This window comes from Callorhinus ursinus, unplaced genomic scaffold (genome assembly GCF_003265705.2).
Source record: "Callorhinus ursinus isolate GAN/ISIS: 27379988/994484 unplaced genomic scaffold, GSC_fseal_2.0 scaffold15, whole genome shotgun sequence".
Lineage (NCBI taxonomy): Eukaryota > Metazoa > Chordata > Mammalia > Carnivora > Otariidae > Callorhinus > Callorhinus ursinus.
The window spans coordinates 19,729,893-19,754,522 of record NW_027397077.1 but is presented as its reverse complement, the minus strand read 5'-3'; the positions used below and the strand labels follow the sequence as shown (position 1 = coordinate 19,754,522).

The 24,630-nt window shown below is 47.8% G+C and overlaps 1 protein-coding gene and 1 long non-coding RNA gene across 7 annotated transcripts in view; one reads left to right on the top strand and one right to left on the bottom strand.

Annotated features, from left to right (window-relative positions):
* PRICKLE2 (prickle planar cell polarity protein 2) overlaps positions 1-24,630 on the top strand; it is a 314,675-nt gene that overhangs the window by 279,597 nt on the left and 10,448 nt on the right. The gene's annotated exons all lie outside the window — the stretch shown is intronic.
* LOC141374210 (uncharacterized) lies at positions 7,459-22,832 on the bottom strand. Its single transcript, XR_012380936.1, has 2 exons — positions 22,596-22,832; positions 7,459-11,754 (listed from the first exon to the last, which is right to left on the bottom strand). It is a non-coding gene; the product is annotated as an uncharacterized lncRNA (long non-coding RNA).

The window sequence follows — 24,630 nt, the reverse complement described above, 5'->3', positions numbered from 1 at the left end:
GGGCACTTAAAGACAAAGGAGACAGGTGCACACAGTCCAGGGGTGGGCACCTGGCAGGAGGCACCCACAGAGGGCAGAGGAAGGCTGTAGCACGAGTCAGGGCCACGGTTCAAGTCACACTGGGGCCAGGTGAAGAGTCGAGTTCAAATCGGGACCAGTTGCCTCACACAGAGGCTACACCAAAGGACAGCTGGAGATGGTCAGCTGGTCCCCAGCAAGGCGCCCTGAGCACAGCAATGAGGCTCTTCCTTGAGGATCAGCCACATGCCACAAGGAGTGGTTGGGTCAGAGAGAGCCGGGACCTGTAGGAAGGAAATGCAGGTATGGATGGGAGTAAAGACAGGATGGTTTCTGTGCATTCATTCATTCTTCATTCAGCCAGCCAGTGTGACTTGAGGGCCTACCCCGTGAGTTACCGCATTGTCAATGAGAGCATGGGCTGTAGACCAGTCGGCCGTTGGAAGTTGAACTTTGTGGTTTAATACCTCTGGGACCTTGGGCTTATCTTTTCTGCGCCTCAGCGTCCTCATCTCTGAAATGAAATGACAGCCGTGCCTTCTTGGGTGTTGTGGGAATTAAATGAGTTAATTCCTGTAAAGAACTTAGGACAGTGCCTGATGTCCTCTAAGTGCTCAGTGCCATTAGCTGATAATACTATTAAGTAGGTGCCACTGCCTGTGCAAAGCACTAGGGATACAGTGCTGAGCTAATGTGGACAAGGGGCCTACCTTCCTGCCCCTCACAGTCTAGTGGAGTTTCATAGATAGTAAGCATCTAATTGTACAATATGAAATTGAATCTGTGATTAAGTGCGGGCAAAGAGGGCATACAAAGAGGGATATAGCTGAGTCAGGGAAGTCAGATAGGGTATCCTGAAAAAGTGATGCCTAAAGGACAAGGGAAGGAGGATTCCAGGCAGCAAGAGCAGCATGTGCAAAGGCCCTGTGGTAGGAATGTCTGGCAAGTACAAACATCTGAAAGAAGGCCCACAGTGTAAACAAAAGTGAAGACTAATACAGGAGGATGGATGGGATGGTGACCTAGGAGAGAAAATTGGCAGGGTGACAGTGCCTTCGGGGGAAGGGTCCTGAGAGACAGAAGAGGATCAAATTGAAAACATCGAAATGTATAAAAGTTTGCCACCTCTGGGATTCTTGACCCAGGCCAGCATCAGCTGAAAGCACCATGTGTCATTGGCCTAGATATGCAGGGACCCAGGCGAAAGAGAAATCTCAAAGGGCTTCCTGCTGCCTTTGATGAGTGTTGCACGGTTGTGGCACCTACACACGTGTCACTGACACACTTTGACAAGGGACACTTCGTTGTGCAACACCCAGATCTACTGATTGCTAGGGGGTTGTGGGGTAATTTTTCAGCCTTGCTGGCAAATTGGGAGAGAGCAAGAGAACAACAGTGTGGGGATCTGGAGCAACAACTGGAATAGCTCACTTGACCAAGAATGTCTGCAATGTTTTTTAATCCTTGTAATGCAAAACATTTCTACATTTAATTCTGGGCAGGAACATTGCTCCTTTTCTTCTGCATAGTTTGGATGTGCATCCTCTACCCGAGTTTATTTAAATGGTTGGGTCAAACCTCCTAACCAGCTGGCGCCTGTTACTCGAGTGGCCACACCTCAGTCATGCTCACGAACTTCATGGCGCAGATCCTTTGTTCCTCCCCTACGCCGGGAAGGATGGGTGGCCTGGTCTGGAATTACAGATCAGAAAACCCAGAGTCCTGTCAGTTGCCCTCAGGGCCAGCCTGGAGAATGCTTTGGGATCGTCTTCATTCATGGGAACGGTGGAACTCTTGTTTGCAAGTGTCAGAATCCCAACTCAACTGGTGTAAACAAGTAAGTTTGTTTTCTTTAAATCAAGAGTCTACAAAGTTCACAGGATTTGGGTTCTGGGAACAGCTGGACCCAGGTGCCCAAATGATGTCCTCGGGACCCACCTTCTTTCCCTCTCTCTCTGGGTTCGTGCTTCCTCCCCACCGGCTGGCTTCGTTCTCAGGCGGGCTCTTCCCAGTGGTAGTCGAGATGACTGGGGGCAGTTCTAGGCTAACATCCACTAGCATCAGGTGAAGGGAAATGGGAACTCATCTTTCATAACAGTGTCGCCCAAAGTCCCAGAACAGGGTATCATTTGCCTGACTTGCATCCCCCGACGATTCTTAAACTAACTCCTGTGGTGGGAGGAGCGGCGGAAACTTCGCTCTGATTGGTCCGTCTTGAGTCACATGCCCATCCTGGGCCCTAGGTGGTGGGGTCCAGCCCATCCAAACTGCAGGGACTGAGAATGGAGATGGGCTTCTCAAAGAGAAACCAAGGTAGCATTTACAAAGGAGATGGGATTGTACTACAAGGAAGTAAACAGCACAGGTGTCTGCTACTGAGCCCACCCCATCTGGGACTGATCCCGGATCTGGTTCTTCCTCCAGAAGCCCCATCATGTGAACTTGACGTCATATGTTCATTATGTATGTCCACCACGAATTGCTGGAGGCAAGGGGGCATGTCTCCGCAGTGGGGAATTCAGGCCAGTAAGGAGACGTTTTGCAAGGGCAGATTGGACAGAGCCCAACCCTCTGCTCAGTGTTGAGGATGTGATTCGGGTTTCTGACTGGTCCCATGGAGTGACTTTCTCTGTGTTCCTTATGGAAGTGGTGCCCTCTTACTGGTATTTCATGGCTCTGAACCAGACTCACACACCGAGGGCCAGATGAAAACCAGCAGAGTGGAAGTCGTGGCAGAATCTGTTCATCTCACATTTCTGTTTTTGGGTCAGTTTTGTGCTATGTGCGGAAGCCGAGGATATTCTCAGAGCCCCGGGTGGCGGGGGGCGGGGGGCAGTAGACAGACCGGTCAGGATAGAGCTCACCCCAGCGGGGCCAATGCATGCCTGTTTCAGGTCATGGTCTCACTGACATTTTCTGGGTTCAGAGAAATTTTTCCAGTGTCCTGGTTTTTAATAACCATTCAGGAGGCTTATTTATAACCTCCCAGGGCATGAGCAGTCATCTCTACCCAGAGTAAGTAACCATGGTTGCTGAAAGCAGAGAAAAGGTTGCTGATTTTATTCATTTTATTACTGAAAAGGCAACACTGGAAAATGGGCCGGGGGTGGAGACAGGGGACCGATGGGTTCTTCAGGCTGGTACAAGATTTTGTAGAGTAGATTTTTAAAGAAACTGTGTGCATTTCTCTTGGAGCTTTTGAATGTGGGAATCTCATAAAGGGAAACGACATTGCTCACATCCACTTGATAATGGCTTGGAAACTCAGGTTTTTAGAACTTAGTTTTTTAAATATGGGCAACTAGGAAAATGTATGAGAACAATTAAGATAGAAAAATACAACCCAGCCCTTACCACTTGGCTAGTGCTAATATTTTTTTCGCTATATACTGGTGGTTTTTTTTTTCTGAATTGTAAACATACTGGATATTCTGGGTCCTAAATTTCTTCATTTGCATTCTGTCAGTAGCTTATTTTCATAGCTTTTGTCACCATCACATTTAATGACTGTTAATATTCAGTCGAATAGATGTCACCATGTCCCCAGAATGGGACATTTGGGGGTTCCCAAACTGATTTGTATTGAAATCTTGATTTCCTTTGACTTACATCAACAAAATGTACTTTTTTGACTCACTCTTTACTTATAAACATAATCAAACCTTCTAAATAGTTTGGCACAGTTTCTCGCCAGATGCTTGACCTCCTCACTTGAGCATCTCCTCCACGGAGTGTTCTGGTGGGACTGGGAGGCCCGTCAGCGATTCTGTGCCAACCATCCCCGGGCCAGCCACCCCTCCTCAGCCCAGACACGAAGTGCCTCCCGAGCAGTGGAAAATGAGTGTGATTAAAACCCCACTTCCTAGTACAAGCCACCTGGGGCAGCTTTGAGGAATCTATTTCTCCAAGTAAACAGTCACCATCCCCTCCATCAATTAGTTACCCGGGGACCACCTACATCACATTCATCTGGGATACTTGTCAACAGTGCACATTTTTGGGCCCATCCCAGTCCTGCAAACAGAATCTTTCATGGCCCAGACCTGGGAATCAACATGTCTAACAAATGCCCCCACAGAACTCTTAGGCCAGTTAAGTTGAAGGAACACTGGGCTAGAGAAACCCAGATCATGTCTGAGCGAGCAGCCCTCCCTACCACCTTGTCTGTGGTTAGAACTTTCTTCTCGCCCATGGCACCCTTTTGCATCTTCTCTTAGCCATGAGTCTAGCCTCCTGTTTAGACAAAAGAAAAATCAGATAATGCTTCTTCTAAAAAGCTCTGAAGATGTCCCTGACATCAAATAGCCCTTGGTACAGTAAATAGCATCTTAGGAAGCTAAGAGAACATTACCTGAGACAGGGATGGTATGTGTCTTACGTACCCAGTTTGGACTAAACGTGAAAGAGAGTAATACCTGCCAAGAACATTTGGTGGTTTTGGTATTGTCCTTGAACGCAGCAGGAGAAGTGAACAATAAAATACTCTGACTCCAAATAGGGCCTGTTTCGGCTGGAAATCAACATGCAAGTGAAAAGGCCAGGAGACCAAAGTTTCCCATGAATTGGAGGTGGGTTGATTGGTTGGTTAACCTAGAATAATTTTCAGGAGCATCACCGCGAACACCCAGAGAGCTGTGTGTGTGTCTGGGGTGTGTGTGTGTGTGTGTGTGTGTGTTTCCCAGCCGTGTGCTGCCAGGCACCTCCTCCCGCCTGCCCTTCCCAAACCAAAACCAGAGCACGACATGTTTCTGGGGGGCACTGCCACAAATCCAGCTGAGTAAACAGGCGGGGCACCGTCTAGATCAAGTCTGTGTCTTCCAACACCAGATTACTGAGAAAAAGCCTAGTGTTTTCTTTGGTACAAAAACTTTAACAGCTTAACAATGTCCTGCTGAACTCCCCCCTCTGCTTAACTAAAATAGACCTATTTCCTTTCTCAACTCTTGGCTACCCGAGGGTTTGGTGTCCCAGTTTGCAGATTACCCAGCTCGTCTTCTCTTTTCTTCTTCCCCTGTACAGGAGTGGGGGCAAAAACGTGCTCATTTTGCTCTTTGCAGAAAGCAGTAGAAAACGTCCTTTGGTGTATTTCTATTCTCTGGGCCTTTCGTTGGAACAGATCCTTGACTTTCAACTGTGCAAAGTGTAAGGGATTCTTGCTTCCTGGGGTCAGTCATCCTGCCCAGTCCGGTCTGCCCTCCCTGAGGGTGTTGTCAGTCTAGGGCCACCTGTGGGGGCTTATTCTGATTCTGACGGCATAATCTCCTTGGCGGGGATTCTGTGCTCCCCAGCAGTGAGCAGTCTGGACCTTGCCTGGGTATCTCAGCCTGGCAGGAGCAGACATCCTGATGGCTGCTTTTTAAGTTAGAGGTGCTGATTTTCAAAGGCAGAAAAATCCAGTTCAGGCTTTACTTGTGTCTTTTCCTTGGGAGCAGATTGAGCTCAGAGTTGGAAGAGAGAGGAGAGAAAACAGCCTAGAATAACTCGATTTTTTTTTTTATTTCTTTATTTATATCTGGATACTGGGTTCTAGGTAAGAAGATCAGAAGAGAAATTTCCTTTACCTGGGATACACACTCGTACACAAAGGCCCTTGCGGTGTGAGCAGGGTGGTCTAGGTCAGTGGTTCTCAATAGGGGTGAGTGGGGAGGGGTGGGAATTTTGTCACCTAGGGGACGTTTAGCAATGTTTGGGACTTTTTTTTTAAGGTTCATTTATTTATTTGAGAGAGAGAGAGAGCCAGCATGAGCAGGAGGGTCAGAGGGAGAGAGAATCTCAAGCAGACTCCATGCTGAGCGCGGAGCCTGATGCGGGGTTGGATCCCATGACCCCAAGATCAGGATCTGAGCCAAAACCAAGAGTCGGACACTCAACTGGCTGCACCCCCCAGGTGCCCCGTTTGGAGACATTTTTGACTGTCACAACTTGGGGTGCAGGGTGCTAGGGGCTTCTAGTGGGTGGAGGTCAGGGGTGCTGCTCAACATCCTACAATGCACAGATCAGCACTTTCCCTACAGCCAAGAGCCATCTGGTCCCATGAGACAGTAGTGCCAAGGTTGAGAAATCCTGGTCTAGACACAGGGTATTGCCTTGGAAATCATCGCTTCCCACAGAAGACACTCAGAATCACATCGGAGGAGGGCCTCATGGTTTGTGAAGGGGCCTCCCAGGCCAGACATTTCAAAAGCACCCCCTGCAGCAGAATGAGCCCTTTGTGCTTCTTGCTCTGATCCCAGCTGCAGCGCATACTGGGGTTTAGTGTTTAAGGGTCACACTGACCTGGTTGAAATCCCACTACCAGTGTGTGACCTCAGGCTGGTGGCTTAAATCTCTCACCCTCTCAGCATCCTGGGGTGTGAATATAAATGTCTGCCACCCGGGGCTGTTGTGTAGCATGAGGTAATGTGCAGAAAGCACTTAATTGCATGCCTGGCACATGGCAAATTCAATATTTGAGAGTTATTATTATTCTTATCATCAGGTGCCCCAGAGTGCTGACCTCCAGCCACCTTCCTTTTAACTGTGTCTCAGCCCATTGCTCACTTACCAGGGAGAGGGAAGATTGAATGGAATTGAGAAATCCTTCTGTTGTACAGGGATGGAAGAAGAGGCTGGAAGCAATGGATGGACATGACGCTTGGCGGTTCTGTAGATATCAATAATCCAGACCCACGCGGACACCCACCAGTGGGGAGCTCTGCTACGTGGATCTTCAGGGATGATTGCAGCCAGAAAGATGAGCCCTTTCTCCCTGGATCTCAATCTCCAGCTTTATCTGAGCTTAAAGAGTCTACCACAATCTGTGGCCTAATTATGCCCATGTAACACCTATTAGTGCTAATGGAGCCCACCCTCCCCACGTGAGAAAGGCGACTGCCCACTCCCAGACCTCAGCCTTTCCTTCACTGATTTCCCTCCCTGCCCCCGCCCCCAGCATCAGTTAACTTCTCAGAGAATTCCCATTCGGCACAGCTTAGAGGAGTTAATTTGTTCTTTGCATCTGTGGATGAGAAACAGGTCCTGCTTTGGGCCCCGAGCTGGGAAGACAATGGGGACAGACAACAGTGGAAGTTTTCCATGGAGATCATTATCAGCCCCAGAAACAAGCCCAGCCAGGCCCTCACCTGCAGATGTGTTTCAAGCTCGGGCCCCCGTGCAGGGAGAGGAATCCCAGCCAGGCCCCAAGGTTCTCATACCGTTCCTCGGTGCAGCCCAGGTCTCACCATCCTTGAGGGAACGGTGACCTGTAGGTTGCTGGGCTTTCTGTCCCTTGAGCACTGTCCTGTATGGCTTGCTTTCTGCTCGGGATTAGGGCTGCCTGAGAAGCAGCTAGCTTCCTCTGTCATTTTCTGCCCTCTGAATCTGTTTCTTGTGGGGGTCTCAGTAGTTAGGGCCCCTGGGTGCCACATCTTTATCTGGAAGTAAGAGATGGAGCACATCAGGTCAGAGGACATTTTTTATTCCAGCTTTCCCCTGAGCCCCAAGACGAGGGCAAAAAAAGAATCTTAAACACTCTTCCGTGGGTGCACAGAAGTACCATCTCCTCCCCACCCCCATCCACCCCCACTGTCTTCCACCAGCTGAACCCAAAGTCCCCTTGGGAGCACTGAGATGTAAATACTCTCAGCCCAGCCCCTGATGTCCTGTACCTCAAGTGTAAACACAGGAGAAAATGCTACATCCTCCCTCGTGGCATTCCCCCAAAATAGATCTCCGACACGCTGGGTTTCTAGAGTTGCCATTCCAAAAGAGGACCATGCTTGTGTGTCTCCCCCACCCACCTAGAATCCCAACAACCCTGTTTTATCTGTTTGCTGTCCTAGCGTTTGATACAAGATTGTTTTGGAAACAGAGTGGGGAAGAGGAAGACATTTTTAAAAATCTTGATTCTTCGTTCTTTTATAGTCATGTATTCAACAAATATTTATTGAGCACCTACCATGTGTCAGTTATACATTGGTGAATAAATCAGACCCAGTCCCTGTGTGGGTCAGGGCCCCAGCAGGAAATAGGTGGCACTTGCAAAGAGTAATTAAAGAAAGGCCAATGAAGGAGGGCTGCTGAGTAGGAACTAAGGACTCAGGGAGAGAACTGGGGCCAACCTGCAGCCTGGGGAAGGGAACCAAGGCAACACCTTGACCGCTCTCACTCTCTGCCCTTTGATCTCCTCCCAGGAGTCAAGCCCCACCCACATGAAGCCAGAAGATAAGAGAGCTCAGCCATTAGTGCAGCCTTTCGGGGGAGAACAGGATGGAGATGGTTTATAATCTAGCAGGGGACACACACACACTCCTGGATAGATTGTAATAAGTGCCATGAAGGAAACGAGCAGGATCAAGAATAGAGAATATTGAGGGTTAACCACCTAAAAAGGATGATCAGGAAGCTCTCTGGAGTGACATTAAAGCTATGAATTGGATAAAAGAACTTGGTCTTGTGCAGGAAGAGAAAGGGAGGGGAAGGAAGCTGTTGGCCTTAGGAATGGCATATGCAAAGGCCCTGAGGCAGGAGAGAATTTGTGCAGTTCCAGCAACTGAAAGCAGGCCAGCGTAGTTGTCAAGGGGGAGAGAGCTATATTTGGAGCTGTGAAGCAGTCACATTTTATTGCTGGCTCCGGCTCAACCTCCTGGAATCCCTCTGAGGATACTGGCCTCGTCCCCTTCTTCAGTGGGTGTCTTAAAGTAGAAAAGGTCAGCTGACTTGCAGAGTGAGTTGAGAAAGCCAGTGCAAGCATACAAAGTAGCAGTGGGTCAAAAATATCGTGTGTTAGGGAACATGAGGGGAGAACATGCCATTTAAAACAAAAAAGTTTTGTTAAAAACGTCTGTGAACTCTTTCTGTTGATCTTTCTACTGTTGCAGCTTACTTTTGCTTTCAGTGCTTAGTCATATCCTGGGTTTCATATACGCAGTGCCTTTGAATTTTACCCTAGGTATCCAGGCTTAGCCAAGCAACTAATGTACAAATCTGATTAATGCAAGTCTTTCCTTAAGTAAACAGTAATCCTCATAAACATATGCTACGCAGAAATATGATTCACAAACCCCCTTCTTTTTTTATTGCACAAATTAGCCAGTATTGGCCCTGGGAAAAGGAATCTGGGGTTCTTTAGATATGTTTGTTGGTCTTTAAGAAGAAAGACTGAGCAGCTGTTATTTTTCCCGGGTGGATGTTGTCGAAATTACAGAAGGCTTTCACTTAACCTTCAAAGCTCTGGACCCTTCCACTTTTCCTCAGAACCCCATTCTAAGGCCAAGGTCCAGAAGTTCAGCAGGAGGATTTTGTATTGTTGGGAGGGGAAATTATCATGTGACATTGCCCTTCTAGAATCTCATCACTGTGACAGGACAAGAGATGAGACCTTCACTAGTTTACAGTTAGGTCACATTCACTGAGTGGTGACCAAGGCTTGCTTATCCTTAGCAAATCTCAAGAACCATCACATGTTTGAGGCCCTTGGCTGCCATTAACATGGAAAAAAGGAGCCAATATCTCATGGGATTTCCTACCTCAAACTCAAAAGGTTTAGAGTGAATCTGTAACACTATTCTAAAGAAAATGGCCACCAGGTCTTCTCAATCTCGTTTAAGGGAAAGTGTGATTGGACACCTGTTGGTGAGATGTAAGGTAGATGCTAAAGTACTCAGACACTGCTTCTTAATCTTGGTCACACATGGAATCATCTGGGGAGTGTAAAGAATACAGATGTCTGCACCCCATCCCTAAGAGTCCAGGGTAACTGGTCTGGCATTTGGTTTGGGCAAGGGGATATTTTCATGCTCCCCAGTAATTCTATCAAGCAGACAAGACTGAGAAGCAAGGTATTAAGGCAAATCCAAATTCTTCATCATGTGCATTTGTTTCTGGCTTCTGGGATGATCTGTGAGGTGGTTCTGCTTTTATTGCCCTACTTTGGCCCTTTCTCTGTGAAGTACTGCATCTTGAGGGAGAGAATGCTCATTTGTGAATACACAAAAATGTGCTCGAGTAACATCTGTGCTCTACCAAATCCTACCCGAAGGGCCTAGAAATTGTTATTAAGCTGATAGTCCCAAGAGTCAGATAGACCCCTGTTAATTCTTGGCTCATGAAATGAGGAGACACTTAATACATTGCATAGATCACAGTGAACGCTAAAAATATGTTTGTTGTTTCCATATTAACAGAGATGGGGAATATCCTCAGTACCCATGTATTTTGATACTGTTGTAGCTAAGGACTAAAGTGGAAAAGCCAAGTGGGCAATAACAACAACAAGAATTAGAGCTATTACCCGCTTCTTGGAGATGAGAGAACCAAGAGTCAAAGAATTTAAGGTCACATAGCTAGTGAATGGGTTAAGTGGGGTTTGCCGGTCTACACACGTAACCACTACTCTGTGTTTTCCTCCATCAAATAAGAGCTCTTGAAGAAGACGGAGAGGGGCTCTTGGTGACATCACCCCTTAATTGTGCCTGAGAAAAGGGAGTTTACACAAAGCTTAGGTCTTTCTCTGGTGGGAAGGGTTTTCCAGGGACACATCAGCAGGTAAAGCCAAAATGAACAGGGTCCCCCGATGGCCATAGACCCCTCAAAAAATCATCTCCCACACCTTTCATCGTTTGCTTCCCTTCCTCACAGCAGCCAGCCTGGGCTCAGCCAAAACCACCCCACCAGCCGCCATTGCAGGATGAGAACAGCCCACCAGGACAGGGGAGTCCCATCTCTTCATCCTCCTGCTTGTTGCTCTGCCTTGTTCCAGCAGAACCAAGATCCTCTGCCATTCTGCTTCAGACAGCACTGATTCTGAGCAGTGCTTCCCACATTCTGTTGTGTTTTGAATAAGGCAAGCCCTCTCTTTAACAAACCAAACCCAGGACTCGAACACCCCCACCCAACGAGAGCCCCTCATTCTTTGCACTCCCACCCTCCTGCTCAGAGACCACCCTCTGTACATCCCCAAGGCGACCCAGATCTCCTGTCACAAGTAGAGCTGACAGCTGTGAAGCCTTGTAAGTGGGACACTGTGTTAACTACTAATGTAGACTTTTCTTAGTTGATCTTGATAATAACACCATGAATCACATGTATCATCTCATCTCCGTTTCACAGACAAGGAATCCAGATCTCAGCGGTGTCCAGGTCTCGGGGGTGTTGAATAATGTGTTCGGCACCACAGCGCAGCCGATGGCTTGACCCAGGGTCCTAGTGCTCATGTCTTGTCCTTCTACACGTAACCCCAAGCTTCTCAGTGAGGCTGATTTTACTCCCCACAGGACATTCCGCAGTGTCTGGGAACCTTTTGATTCGTCACAACAGAGTGTGGGAGGGTATTGCATCCAGTGGGCTGAGGCTGAATATGCCTTCTAACACGCCCGTAGCCCTCCCTTGCTATACACCTCTCCCCCCGCATCGGGGACACATAGCCACACCTCGCCCCACCTGGATGATCCCTGGTTTGACTTTGCCAAAACTCCTACCTCCCCTTAGCAGCAGAGGTTGAATCTCTCCGGAAGGTTCTTTCTGCCTCAGGAGAAGTTCCATGTATGTTCTGTACCAGCGGCAGGGACTCCGTTGCCCTGGGCATGGAGAAAGCGGGGAGCACTCCTGGCCCTGCTGATTGGCTGTGGGCACTGTTGGAGCACCCCAGCCTTCCTGCTTCCTGTCCCCTCTTTCTGCTCTTCCTCTTCTGCCACCAGCACCTCTTCTCTGTGAGACTGGAGGCTCTTTCCATGGGGGCAGCCCGAAGTGCTGCAAACTCTAATAAAAAAGAACAACGGGGAACTTTTTTGCTTTTTTTTTTTTTTTTAAGACTATTTGACAGAAAGAGGAAGAGAGAGAGCACAGGCACAGGGAGCAGCCGAGGGAGAGGGAGAAGTAGACTCCCTGCTGAGCAGGGAGCCCCACGCAGGGCTTGATCCCAGGACCCTGGGATCACGGCCTGAGCCAAAGGCAGACGCTTAACCAACTGCACCACCCAGGTGCCCCAATGGGGAACTTTTTAAATCATATAAACTATGAGGAAATCATCTGGAGATCTGGCCTCAACTGTTCACTTAATCTGCTCCCACTCAACTCCCATTCCCTAGTTGAGGGTTCCAGTTTAATTGGTGCCTGTTGCCCACTTCCTGAGTCTGTTTATTGGGAGACCCCCAAATCACAAAATAGGACCCAGAGAGAGAAAGCAAGTCAGGACTCCACACGTGCCTTAGTTGGTTGTCTTCAGCATCGTGGCCTGCTGCGACTCCCTAGGCAGGAAATGGTGCCATAGGGCACATGGGCACAGTTGCCAGGTCCTCAGGAAAGGCCTTGCCTGCTCTGAGCTGGGCAGGTAGGATCCAGCTTTCTGGCCTGGAAGGTGGAACAGCTCTGAATTCAATCAAGCTGACTAAGATTTGCATGCTCCCTGTGTGATCCGCCACCCCCCAGCTCTCTCCACACACACACACACAACCTCCCTGAGCCTCAAATTCCACTTAATTAAAAAAAAAAAAAAAGAGTAACAAAAGCTACTCTCATGGGATTCATAAAAATCAAATGAGGTTGGATATGTAAAATTGTTTAGCGGCATGGCTTGTCCATGGTACATATTCAGAAGGGTGAAATACCAATGGAGAAAAACTTACAAAAGACAGGACTTGGCTGCAGAGGTAGGAGGAGAGGAGTGGGTGGACAGTGGTAGTGATAATGGTCGTCTTGGTAGTAATGGCCTTAGTTACTGGCTAATTTCTATGGGATGGGGCTACGCCGAGAGCATTACGTGCATTAGCTCATTCTGTAGGGGTGAGGTCCATTCCTGTTCCCTGATGCAGCTCCCCACAAAATGCTTCCCTTCCCTCTTCCCTGCCTTACATTCCTCTGTAGCATTTAGCACTATTTGCCACTTACCGCTTATATTGTTGATTGTCTCCCTCCCCTACCGGGAGGAAAGCTCCTTAAGGGCAGAGACTGCGTCTGGTTTGCTTTGGCCACTGTTGCCCCAGCAGCTGGTGCATTGTCTGACACATGGTGGGTATTTGGTAAATCTCACCCTTGATAGGCATTCATGAAATATTTGTTGAACGAATGAGCCTCCATTTCACAGATGGGAAGACAGAGGCGGAAAGGGCTTAAGGGAATCGTCCAAGATCACACAGCTGATGAGAGGCAGCCCAAGTCCAGAGAGCCTTTAACCACCAGGGCACAGTTCCTCATACGGCGTTACTTGGCCGGTAGTGATGACCACCGTAAATGTCCTTGTGGCTCATACTTAACACCAGCCCTAGAGGCGGCACGTCCTTTGTCTGGGTTCAGAGCTTTGGGATAATGGTGTGGGTGGAGACAGGACAGTTTGAGATCTGGAACCATTGACCCTGATTTCCCGTGCCTCCCTGGGAACTCCAGATATTTTCCATCGCAAAAGGTTCTGAATAACTCAGCACAAGATTTGGGGTAGAATTTGTTGTCTTTGCTGTGCCTCATAGTGTTCTGTCAAGGATAGACTTTGTGCTCAGTACCCCTGTCCTGGGCTCCGTTTCAGCCCCAGGGAAAGCGTCTTGCCTCTAGCTCTACTGAGAAGTGGGCCAAAGTAAAAAGGGATGGGATGGGCTCCCAACTTTTTCCATGTAATTTTATTGTCTTCTCTAAATTACAAACAAAAATAGTTTTTAAAATATTACAAAACTACAGAAATATATACCATTGACCCTTAAAGAACACAGGGTTGGGGGTACCAAACCCTTGTATAGTCAAAAGTCTGCATATAACTTTTGACTTACCAAAAACTTAACTACTCAAAGCCTCCTGTTCACTGGAAGCCTTCTGGATGACATAAACAGTCAGGTAACACATTTTTTATATTAAATATATTCTATACTATGTTTATACAATAAAGTAAGCTAGAGAAAAGAAAATGTTAAGACATACATAAGGAAGAGAAAATACATTTATAGCACTGCACTGTATCCAAAAAAAAAAAAAAAAAAAAAAATCCGTGTCTAAGTGGACCCACGCAGTTGAAACCCATGTTGTTCAGGGGTCAACTGTACTATATAAATTGAAATCGTCCCATAATTTGCATCCACCCACCATTAGGTGACAATTCTGTTAGTATTTGTCTCTGGGCATACACTGACAGATAAATAATTCTAAACAAAAAAGTCATCATACCATTTCACAGTGTGTTTCTTTACTTAACAGTATGTCTTGTTTATCTTTCCCTGTCGGTGTATATAGCTCTAACTAATATGAAGTTATGTAGTGTTTCACTGTATGATGGTACCATCATTCTTTTAACACATCCCCTATTGCTGGACACTTGGATTTTTTTCCAGTTTTTCACTGTTACAATTTGTGTTTCAGCAAACATTCTTTACTTGTATTTGTGTGCTTGTTCAGGTTTTTCCATAGCAGTGGGACCCTCTGGGCCAAGGGATATGCGCATTGCAAGTTTCTATAGATACTCCCAAATTGCCCTCTTCGAGGTAATAGAAGTTTGTACTTTCATCGAAAGATGAGGTGCTCTGAGCTGGGCAGTTGGTAGGACCAAAAATCCTGCTTGAAGACGGGGACTACAGAACATGCCCGCTGTGGTCCCCTATCTGCTCTGATATTTGGAGGTTTTATGTGCTCCCAGAGCAGAGAACAGCTCTGATGGCCCAAGAGTTGGAGCCAGACCAAGTAAAAGCCCTCCCTGTCTACATTCTACAGCAGCCTGATGGGTTTCTCGGGAGCTAGCCATCTGAACAGTTTCCAGGGGAGCTGGGTTGCCATCCACCCTAGCTGGGTTGGCACAGGGACCACACTTAGTGACAGGGGCCGGGGAATTAAGTCATCAGTCTTCACCAGCCAAGATCTGGTGGGAAAGGTAACACAAACTGTCCTGGAAATCCTGCGTCTGAGAGCGGCTCGGGGCTTGGCAGGTCACAGAATCCTCGCACCTTGCTTGGCGCTAGTGAGGCCGAGTTATAGAACAGGCAGCTTTTCAGACTCTGAATTCCAAGGTTTCCGGCCAGTGAGGGGGGCCGACCTGTTTATTTATTCACACTCATCTGACTTCAAAGCAGTAGGTTTTTTAATTTGAAAGAGGCATCCAAATCAACCAGAACACTTACTGAAAATGCAGTCTTGAGCTCCACTCACATAAGTCCTGATGCAGTAGTTATGGGACAGGAGCCGGGAAACTGCATTTAAAGAAGCTGCCCAGGTAATTCTGAAACAGGCGCTGTCAGGACCCCACTCTATTTTTTTTTTAGAGAGTTTATTTATTTATTTGTCAGAGAGAGGGAAAACGAGCAGGGACAGTGGCAGGCAGAGGGAGAAGCAGGCTCCCCCCTGAGCAGGGAGCCCGATGCGGGACTCGACCCCAGGACCCCGGGATCACGACTCGAGCCGAAGGCAGACGCTGACCAGCGGAGCCACCCAGGCATCCCCCCACTTTATTTTATAAAGTGAGCCTTGGCCATCCATTCTGACTTTCTGGGGACAAAGCAGAGGCTAACAGGTACTGCACGATCCACTTGTGACCTAGCAATAGGTTTGGCATAACGAGCAGTGACGAAAATACACAAATCTTGGGTTTAGTTTTCTCCTCTCCTTTTCTTTTCTTTCTGTCAACAGACTACATCCTTAAATGTTCCCTAACTGTCTGGGAACGTTTGTCTGGAAACATCCTAAGTGTTTTCATTTCAAACAACACTCCAGTACTTCTTGCTCTCTCTTTTACCCCATGATCAGACATCATTCCTTTGGGGATTAGGCTCTGTTCTGGTACCTGTACAGTAATCCATACTGATCTGATAATGGGAGGTGTCTGTCTTGGATCATAGAATCAAAATCACAAACTTTCACAGAAATGAGTGAAGGGGGTCAAAAGGTACAAATGTACAGTTATAAATAAATAAGTCCAGGGGGGGGTGCGGTGCCTGAGTGGCTCAATTGGTTAAGCATCCGACTCTTGATTTCAGCTCAGGTCATGATCTGAGGGTCGTGAGATCCACATGGGGCTCTGCACTCTGCGCAGAGTCAGCTTGGGATTCTCTCTCTCCCTCTGCCCCTCCCCCTGTTTTCTCTCTCTCTAAAATAAATCTTTTTTAAAAATTAAAAAAAAAGGGGGTGCCTGGGTCACTCACTAGGTTGGGCATCTGCCTTTGGCTCAGGTCATGATCCCGGAGTCCCAGGATCGAGCCCCACATCAGGCTCCCTGCTCAGCAGGGAGTCTGCTTCTCCCTCTCCCTCTGCCCTTCCCCTCCACTTGTGTTGTCTCTCTCTCTCTCAAATAAAATCTTTTAAAATTTTTTTTAATTTTAAAAAAATAATAAGTCCAGGTGATATAATGTACAACATGGTGACTGTAGTTAATAATACTGTATTGTATATTTGAAAGTTGCTAAGAGAGATTTTAAAAGTTCTCATCACAAAAAAAATTGGAACTTTTATATGGTGATGGATGTTAACTAGACTTACTGTGGTGATCATTTTGCAGTATATACATATATCCAGTCATTGTGTTGTACACCTGAAATGAATACAAGGTTATATGTCAAATATATGACATATATCTAATATATATCTAAATAGAAACAAAAGACAAAAAAAGGCTTTTGAACCATCTTTAAAAAAAAAAATCACAGACTCTCAGCTGGGAGAAGATTGGAGAATCTCTAGTGCAGGTTCAGAAGAGGAGCTGAGGTTCAGAGGGGAGAAGTGATTTCTTCAGTCTTCCCTCCCAGAGAAAGCAGCAGAGCTGTGACTGGACTCCAGGTCCTTCCCTATCCAGACCAATTACTTTTTCACTACCCTAGTAAACACAGTTTATAGGAAATGTACAATCCATGGAATTTCACAAAGGAAATGAAAGGTTTGACTAAGGTAAAAGGGGAGAGTCCTGTCTGGTGGAGTGTGGACCATGGGGAGGCACATGAGGCACCTCCTGTGGGTACGGAATTGAAAGGGGTGCCAAAAACTCAGTCATCACGATAAGCAATAGTTCATTGCAGCATTTTAAGAATCAAAATTCATGCAAAAATCCATGATTAACAAAACTTAAAAATTGTAAATAAAGACAGGATCAGTTTTACTGATTATTTCCTATTTGCCCTAGGCTTCGGTTTCCACTGCACGTGGCACTGTTCCATTGACAGGGATAGAAATTGTCAGCAGATATGTTTGGATTTTAACAGGAAATCAACGTTAAGCCACCGTTTCCCAAAATGTGTCCTTTCGAGTGTGGGTGGAGCCAGGTGGGGAAGAGGTTCTATTGTCAAAGTATCTTCTTTGTGGTAATTCCTACTGCACTTACGCCAGTTAAAGGTTTTGAGAAGTGCTTCAGAAATTGCCAAATCTTACTTGCATACAGAATCCTTTTTCGCATCATCCAGAGAGGATACTTCAGAAAAGCTTCCTTAACTCCCAGACTGGGATATGTGTGCCATTGGCAAGGTAGGGCGAGAGAGATTGGAGGGCTTTGGAGAACTCTGGATTCCCAGCTCATCCTGGGCTAGCAGCTGCTTATTCCATCTGTGTGGAGGGTGAGGCTAGCCAAGCCCAGGCTGCCTCAGGAAGCCTGCTGAAGGGCACAGATCGAGAGCAGGAAGGGAAGTTTGCATGGCCAGGTTCAGTGTTTTTATGCTTTCCAAGAACTCAGTCCTGGCTTTGCTCTTGTCAGAAACAGGGAAATGGGGGCGCCTGGGTGGCTCAGTCAAGCATCTGCCTTCAGCTCAGGTCATGATCCCAGGGTCCTGGGATCAAGCCCCGTGTCAGACTCCTTGCTCAGCGGGGCTTCTGCTTCTCCCTCTCCCTCTGCCCCTTTCCCTGGCTCCTGTTGTCTCGTGTGCAAGCACACTGTCACTCTCCTCTCTCCCTCTCTCAAATAAATACATCAGTTCTTTAAAAAAAAAACAAAAAAGCAGCAGCAGAGAAATGGTTTGGTGGCAGCTTCATTTATGTTGATGAGTGGAGAAGAAAGGAACAGGGTAGAGCAAGACCATACTTTTTCTCCCTCTTACTCAGGGTTCTTTGGTCCCCTGGCCAGAGATTTAGGAGCATTACATGCTCAGGAACAGCCCTCTGGTTGGTCTGCGATCAGCACCTTCCTAGATGTATTATGAGAAACAAAGGAAACCAGGCTTTCTTTCCAAGGTCATGGTAAAGGAAAGTACCCAGACCTTTGCTATTTCAAGTGCGGTCTGTGGACCAAAAACATCAGCATCTCCTGGGGGCTTGTTAGAGATTCAGAATCTTGGACCCAGCCCCAGATGCAGTGGATCCAAATCATCATTTTAAGAAGATACCTGGGTGACTTGCATGCCTGCTCAAGTTTGAGAAGAAGCTGCCTTTGGAAGTCTGGAGAACTAATTCAGTCCCTGCCTCTGTCACTGACTCCCATCATCCTCCATGACCTTGGGCAAGTTGCTCATCTTTTTTTTTTTTTCCTCTTTTCAGTTTTTCACCTGCCGGTACCACACTGCCCTCCCCTCCCGTTATGGGGGTTCCAGCCATACCCGTCTAGCATACCAGAAGGGGGATGCATTACACATATTCACCTTTCAAACTGTCATGGGTACGTTCTTGCCACTCTTTAATACAGACTTTATAGGTGTGTAACAAGCAGAAATGTGCAGGAATCATGAGTTGCAGCCCAATGAATTATTGCAGTCCTGCACCACTCCCAGGTCAAGCACCAGGCTGCAGAAGCCCCCTAATGCCCCTCCCACCTTCTGCCCCTCCCTCGTCTCCAAAGCAAGCACTGTCCTAACTTCAAACAGTTCGGATTCGTTTGGGACGGTTTTTAATGTTACATCCGTGGAATCGTACTAGTTGTGTTCTTTTGTGTCTGACATTTTTCACTCCATGAGCTTCATCCGTGCTGTTGCGTGTAGCAGGAATTCATATTTATGCAATAGGAAGTTAGCCATTAATGAAAAGGATTTTGTGAATTGTGGCCACTGGTTCAATGCTCGAATGTGTGGATGGTTCTTTACTTCTCTCTTTGCCTCCTGTCAGATCTCTGACTAACAGCCCTGTGGCCATATTCCTTGTACTCTTTTTACTCATGCGAATAAAAGGCAGGAAGTAGGAGTTCTGAAGTGGCTGCTGTGTGACCATGGGCACATTATTCCCGCTCTCTGTTACCCACTTGAAAAACTTGCATCCCAGTGCCTAGTGAGTTCACCTATAACAACAGGCAGAAAACTACTCTCAAAGTGGCAAATACGAGGTGAAAGACAATGAGAACATTCCGTCGGATGTCGCTGCCCCAGCACTGTTCTAAGTTCAGTGTATTCACCCCCTTACTACTCACTGTCACCAGAAATGAGGTGGAGTCTACTCTTCTTCCCATTTTACAGATGAGAGAACTGAGGCACCATGCTGGCCAGGGTCTTGCCTGCGGAGGCATAGCTCTAGGAGGCCAAGCTGGAAGGTGAACGTCAAAGTCAGTGCTCTTCTCTACTCCCCTGTGCTGCCTCTCATGGTGGCGGGGAGGGGCTTTATTCATCCTGCGGACAAGCACAGGAGAGACACTTTCAAACCCAAAGTGGCCTGGGAGAACCTCCCTCTGGCTCCCGTTTGCCTCCCTATCCTCACACCATGCTCTGTGCCCCAGTGACGCTGCTCTCCTGTCCCTTCTTCGAGCACTCAGAACTTTGGTACAGAATGTTCTCGTTGTTCCCTCTGCCTGGAATGCTTTCCCCCACTCTTGGTGTGGCTGGTCCTTCACGTCCTCGAGGTGTTAGGATAATTATCATGCACCACCACGGGGTTCTTTGCCAGCATGCAGTCTAGGTAGAGCTAGTCCTTTATTCTCTAGGATAGCCTTGTGTTTCCTCCTTCCTCTGATTACTCCCCGGAACAGCTGTACTGATATGCTGATTGAGTTGTCTGTCTTCCCTGTACCGTGTAAGAGCCTTTGGAGGTGTCACCAGAAAGGGCCTGCTTCCCAGAGCCTGGCAATGGCTTCGTCTAGAATCTTTGAAGAGACCAAATGGGTCTCCAAGGCCCTGGCCGCCCGCTCTCTGCCGCTGGAGAGCCATTGAGCTTCTGCTCCGTGTCATCAAGTGATTCCTAAACATAGACTCCAGTGTGGTCTGCTTGTTGACTTGGGTAGGTGGATTCTGGAAAGCAGCATGCGGTCAGTGTGAGTCCAGAGCAGACCCTGACAAACAAGCTTCACTTGGTTTGAATTTTTTATGCATCCTTTCAATTAGCAATAGGCTTTGTGGCTACTTGGCCACAATCCCCCACGGAGCTGGAGAGGAGTTAAAATTGACCCCACATGTTTCTAAAAATGTCACTTCCTGGTCTCCCCCCTCACTGTCTTTTACACGTCAGTCTTTATTGGGGTAACTTTATGAGGAAGTTAATGAGCAATCCAGCAGATAGAAGGCAAGGGACTTCCATTCGGAATCAGGGTTTTGATCTTGACCAGGCGCTCTCTGGTAACTGCCCTGGGTCTGCAAAGAAAACGGCTTTAGTCCTATTGTGACACTTGTCACTTCCCAGCCACTCTGGCTCAAAGGCAAGTCTCTGGAATGAATGCTGCTAGAAGCCAAGGCCTCTGTTGGGGCAACCAGAATTGCTCATGGCCTTCTTTCGAACCCGCTGGTTGTGAGGCAGCTGTTCTTTATTTTGGGACAGTCTCACCGAGTGGTCAGGGACAGGGAAAGGGCCCTTCCCTGGAGGGGAATCGGGGCAGGCAGTGGGGTGATGTGAAGTCAGAAGCGTGCACCTCTCCCCCCAGCCCGCCTCAGCCTCCCTCTCGGCAGCAGCTGCCTGAAGAAAATTGTTTCTTGCATCTGCCAGCACTTTCCCTGGAACCCCAGAAGCAGATGGTGGACACGTGACTGTAAGCACTTATGACCAGCTCGTCCCTTGGGACCCCCTAGACAGGCTGTGACCAGAGTTAAGGATGGAAGAGAGCTGCGTCAGGGCTCGAGATTTCAAAAGCTTCAGAGGGAGGAGGAAAATAAGACAGTGAAGGCCTTAACCCCAGGGAACTCTTGAAACCCACTGAGGGGGAGACAGACTGTGAGGAGTGGGTGTGCTGAGGGGAGTTTAGAGCGAAAACAACTTTGCAGTTCCCCGATTTGGGAGACATTACCACCCCCAGCCTCGTGGAATGCACTCATCCTTCTCTAGAAGGAGAGCGTGTCCAGCCTGTCTGGTCGGGCTCGTGTTTGCCTTGTGGGGTGGAGCAGGATTTAGCCAGCTTTGCTGAAAGATCAGGAACAGAGTCCTTCTTAGGCTGTGGTCCGCAGCAGCCCCAGGATTGCATCTGTTCAGGCAGGAGTCCTCAGCCAGGGCCGTTTTACTCCCACAGGACACTTGGTGGTGTCCGGAGACATTGTGAGTTGTCACAGCTGGAGGGGTGTGCTCCTGGCATCTGGTGAGTAGAGCCCAGGGATGGTGCTAACGGTCCTACGATACACACAGCAGCCCCCATACAGCAAAAAAAAATTATCCTGCCCGAGATGCCAGTAGTACCAACGTTGAGAAACCCTGAATCAGCATCTGAGGGTGCGGGCTCTCCTGGAGTCGAAGCATCTTTCGTTGCCAAGAAGATCGTCCCTGAGACTCTGTCACAACTCTGGCACAGCGTTCCTCTAAACCTCAGGGGCGTGTGAATCACCAGAGAGGCTCCAGTGCAAATGCAGGTCGGGAGTCCACAAGTCTGGGTAGGACGCCCTGGCCACTGGCCACAGGTCACACTCTTAGTAGCGAGGAACTTTGACTGTGTCCATAATTTCTCCCTTATCCTTTCCCCTCTCCCTCTCTTTCCAGCCCCACCCTCAGCCTTCCCCGTCCTGCTCTGCTCGAACATTCTGTGCCCTGTCACTGAGGAACATGTTGTGGTGGTTCAACTCCACTGCCCAGATGACAGCTTCTCTCCAGCTATTGCCAATTTGGAATTCTGAGTGTTGATGAAACCAGCTGACTTAGTCGGAAAAAGGATCCCAAGGGACCTGATCAAACTACCCCTCCCACACACACCCTTGAATCAGCTTGTCCCTCAAAGCCATTTTTTTTTGCAGGCTCTGAGACACTTAGACTGTGCAGAGCGCACGACTTTGGGGGATGCTTAGGCTTGATACAGCTTCCCAGCACGTTCCGGTTCTAAACCAGAGGTTGACGGTTTCTAGAAAGGACCAGATAATAGATATTTTAGGCTTTGTAGGTCATACAGTCTCTGTTGTGACTACTCATTCCTGCCATTGTAGTGGGAGAGCCTCTCTAGATGGTATGCAAATGAATAGGTGTAGTGGTGTTCTAATAAAACTATTTACAAAAAAAAGTAGTGATCTGAATTTGGACCATGGGCTCTAGTTTGCAAACCCCCATTCCAGACAATTCCTATTCACGTCTCTGCTTCAGAAAAAAAGAAAAAGTCATAAAGGGAAAACCCTACTGCGAGCGAACTAAATCATCAGTGAGTCGTAAACGCCTAGAGGGCTAAGGTGAGTAGTTCCTCTTTCTTTTACTGCCCAGAAATGTAAAATGAGAATGCACCGTTTAGGTTGGCAGAAATACAACTGTCTTTCTGTGCCAGTTTCTTTGGAGGGGAGGGATAGGACTAGAAAGGGCAATAAATAAGGAACAGAAAGATACAGCAAAAAGGGCTGCGTTACCTTGAAGTCTGCGTTGGCTTCTCTCTTGACTTGAGCACGTCCTTTCTGCTCTCAGAATAAACAGAGAGAGGGAACACCGCAAAGATTGCCTTTCTTCCATCACACCCAGGGCATTCTTTGAAGGCATTGATTTTTCTCACTGTCACCGGCTTCTCTGAGACCTTCCATTTGCGGTGCGGGGCTGTTGCTCAGACTGACATGCTGGTGTTGCTTACAGCACCCGGGCTGTAGCTTCATGCTGACAGTTTAACCACAGAGGAGCAGAGGCGAAATTCCACGCCGACCTCTCCTTTTGGGGGCAGGGCCTGCGGTGCTGACAGAAACCTGCAGCCCCTGCAGTTTGTGTAGCTCCTGGCCACACCGATCGCTGGGGTAAGAGTAAATGCAGGCTGTTCGCTACACAGTGCCCGAGCACCGCTCACAAATCCTGCATTAGTTGGGGAGGAAAAGACCCTCTCTGTCTATTAAGAAAACAGTTCCACTGGAGAGAGAATGACTTCGAATCCATGGCTCATGTAGTCTGATGGGATTCGTCAGCCAGGTTCTCCAGAATGTGTTGGGGCACTGGGATCATGCCAATGTCACACGTGGGGTCAGACTCTGCGGGCTCCCCAGAGAATTGAGTTGGCAGTCTCTGCCTCCCCTACCACACCTCGCTTGCGGGCATGCACATGCACACATCCCGGCTTAGACAGCAAGAAAAGTAAAATGTGTCTGTTGCAGCAGGAGAGAGTGACATAGGAGAGCCCCATTTGGTTGGACTCTATCAATATGCAGGGATTTGACACTAAGTCTCATGCTACACAGACAAATGGAATAAAGAGATGAATTTCCTCTGTGTAGAGAAGTAGTCCCCAGCTGCAGTTTGGAGGTACAAATTATTTTAACTCTGGCTCATCTTCAGTGAACATTGCCATGTGTCTGGCCTGCGGGGGGTGTTGTTGTTCTCAGATTCATTCATTCATTGGATCACACCTTCATGCATTTGTTTGCCTTTACATCTGGCTGGGTATAAAATTCTTGGGGCATGCTTCCTTTCATTGGCAGTTTGGGATCTTGCTTACCACTTTCTTCCAGCATATAGAATACTGCAATACCAGGCAGCAAGATGAGGGCTAGCAAACAGGAGTCAGTTCCTGCCCTCTTGGAGGTTCCAGACTAGCCCAGGACTTGAAGGTGAAAGAGAGACCACACAAAGGTACTGCAATTGTGATGAGTCTTAACGAGGAAAAGTACATTTCTCCTCCTCTAATGTCACTACAACTTCCCAACTCAGATACTGTCGTTATACCCATTTTAGAGATGTGTCTCTAGAGGCCCAAAGATTGCCCCAAGTCACCCAGCCAGGAAGTAGTTCTCCATTTCAGCTCACAGGGAGGGAAGGAAGGAAGGTTTCTTAAGTTGAGGTATGATCTGTGATAGTCTGGGGGGCATGGAAGCTGCTAATTTAAACACATCTCCAGAGCTGTGATTAATAAGCCCAAACACTTTGTGCAGATCGAGGAGCTAATTATAAACCACCCGTCTTCAGCTTTAAAATTGGAGACGCCCCAGATGGTAGGCCGCGTAATGAAGCCACAGACAATGAGATTGACAGGTGTGACCGTGTGTTTCTGTTCCTGACGGTTAGCATCCCACCCATCTGAATTACAACTGGTTGTTCTTTAAGTCCTGTCCCACTCCAGCTCAGAGGGTAGCTGCTTTTTCCTAGCTGTGGCAGTGTGAGGCTCCATTGACCTTAATTCCATAAATATTTATTGAGCACCAGTGGGGTACTCCTAGTTCTGGAGGGGGTCTGGTGAACAGGGGAACATGATCCCTGCTCCCAGGGGACATCCATTCAACTGCAAACATATGAACTTAAGAAAATAAGTCAGGGTGGGGACCTTAGAAATCAAGGCTACAAAGTGGTTGTTGGGGGGACAACTTGCTGCTTTAGAAAGAACAATCAGGGCAGGTATCTCTGAAGAGGGGACATTAATGATGAGCAGAAGTCAGCAGTGCAGAGGGGAGGGTTTTCCAAAGAGGGCCGGAA